The sequence below is a fragment of the Myotis lucifugus genome, unplaced genomic scaffold (assembly GCF_000147115.1).
Source record: "Myotis lucifugus unplaced genomic scaffold, Myoluc2.0 scaffold_62, whole genome shotgun sequence".
Lineage (NCBI taxonomy): Eukaryota > Metazoa > Chordata > Mammalia > Chiroptera > Vespertilionidae > Myotis > Myotis lucifugus.
Window position 1 is genome coordinate 1,090,791 of NW_005871110.1, and position 2,291 is coordinate 1,093,081.

The 2,291-nt window shown below is 38.2% G+C and overlaps 1 pseudogene; it reads left to right on the forward strand.

The window, feature by feature from the left end:
• The first annotated feature begins 1,024 nt into the window (after positions 1 to 1,024).
• On the forward strand, positions 1,025 to 1,297 carry LOC102429698 (annotated as a pseudogene).
• The last annotated feature ends 994 nt before the right edge of the window (positions 1,298 to 2,291 follow it).

A 2,291-nucleotide genomic window follows, 5' to 3' on the forward strand; every position in this document is an offset into this window, starting at 1 on the left:
AGAAATTGGAAATATCACAATAAAAATTTTCAATTTTCCATTTCAGTAACTTTATTGAGTTGCCAAGGCATATAACAACAGCCAAAGTTGATACATTAAATGTGGATGTTTAAGAACAAAGTTAATATGTGATATTATTGTTTCTCATTTTAGTTCCTTTCTGCCAACCTTCTCCACAGTTAAATAAATCTTCTTCCTTACTTACTGCCAAGAAGTGTCTTACTATTTTTGATAGTTTAAATATTTTTTCGCCCAATTCTTTATTCTTATGTAAAGGTAGTAAATCACTATAGATTTCTATTTCTTCACTGCCAAGTGTAATACAGTGTCACTATTCCCTTGGTTTCCACTGAGTCTGTCTTCTGGTTTCTATTTTCAGTTTATGATCCTTGTATCTATATTTGGTAAAAGTCTGCTTATATTTTTCAAATACGATGTAAGGCAATCTTTTAACAAAATGTTTCTGAGTGGAACCAAAAACAATCTGAATTATTATAATTTTGGATATACGCTTTCTGAGAAGGCAATATAGTGCTTTATTAAAGGACAGAGCTGCTATTTGGTTTCAAATAGTTACATTTTTATGTATTCTATATTTTGTAATATCCTCATCCTTTTCTTTGGTACTTATGTTACTGTAGAAGCTGTCTGCCTCCTAGTTCAGATTCCCTTTTTGGGTTTCCTGCCAGAATAGATGAAGTTTCCTCTCCTGGGCTCCAGCCCCCTTGTTTGTATCAGCTATGGGTCTTCATCCTAGCTACTAGGGGACTCTGGTTTTGATTCTAAAGATCAGGCAATTAATTAGCATGAGCAATAATGTGAAGTTAAACAAACAGTCATATTATACTATGTTATAACAATTATACCTTAAAAATTCAGAGTAAAGTGAGTCAGCTGTGGAGGGCATAGGAGTGTTCTCCTTGTGGAGATGGCCTGGCTCTGGCACCCTGGCCAGCGGGCCTTGGGTTGAGGCATCTTCGCTGGTGAATTCCGCTTCAGCCTTTCTGGTGTGGCTGCCAGGCGGGTTGCTCTGCTGTGCTCCGTCACCTTCTCCTAAAGATGCATCCTAACTTATCTCCACACTTGAACACTGAAGAATGCAATGTCTTGATTAACACTTAAGGAATTTCACAAAAATCACAGCATTCTGAAATTTTTTGGTCATTGCAATGATCTTGATCAGGAGATGAGAAAATGCTTGAAGAATGAGTACATGGAAAAGAGGACCAAGAGCAGGGAGCTTGGTAATGCGATGTGAAAGAGACTTTCCAATCCTTCAGAGGAATCTGAAGCATAAATCATATTATCGCTGGATGCCTTGGCTGAGAGAAGATCTGAAGACTCTTGGTTGATAAAACCAAAATAATCCTATTTCATCTGGTCTCCTGAATCTTTTGAATAGCAAGTGACCCAGGAGAAATTTAGGCATGGAGAAATACAGAAACCCTAGATTCAGAATATTTGTTGGGCAGAACCTTTAGTACTCTGATTCCTTTACCAACACACCTAACTTTTAATATGTTTCTTTTCTTTGACTACAACAAGTTAACATTTGAGTAATTTATCTCCCTCAATAAAATAATTGACTTAAAAAATTTCTGAGTAGATGAGTGTGATCCACAAGAAGACATGCTCAGTTAACTTTAAGGATAATCATGGAAGACCTGAGTGTTTTGCTAGTGTTTGGGTCAAGTTCAGCTATATTGGCAACACTGTTCAGAGAAGCATTGTTTTCTAGAGGGCCTCAATGGTAGCTGGACGGGAGGTGGTTTTGTTATCATTGAATTTCATCTGTGGGATGTATGACCAACATGACTTATTTTAGAGAAGGAAAACTCCTCACCTCTACAATTAAAGAAATCCCCCTGGGGAACAGCAGATATAATCAGATTTCTGGAAATCAGGTGTTATATAAAAAGTTTATGGAAGGGTTATATACAGAAAGTTAAATATTGACAATTTCCCTTTGGGTAGGGGATGAGGCTCAAGGGGAACCACACAGCCATCCTCCTTCCCATTTACCTCTCTCCTTTTAGAACACATATTTGTAAGAGGAAGTGTAGATGGAAGAGCACTCAGCATTTGATGTTGCAGAACCTGTTTGCAGATAACAGCCCCAACCTTTAATAAGATCAGCCAGGCTTTCTTTGCCTTAGGGGCCACGATGGGCTGATAGCAGAACCACCTTACAGGGCTCCTTTGCTTCAGCCTCTGTCATGGAGATCTGCTTCCCATGACCTTACTGTGTGATTTATTTCTAATTAGCCTCCCACCCACTTTAATGGTGTGAG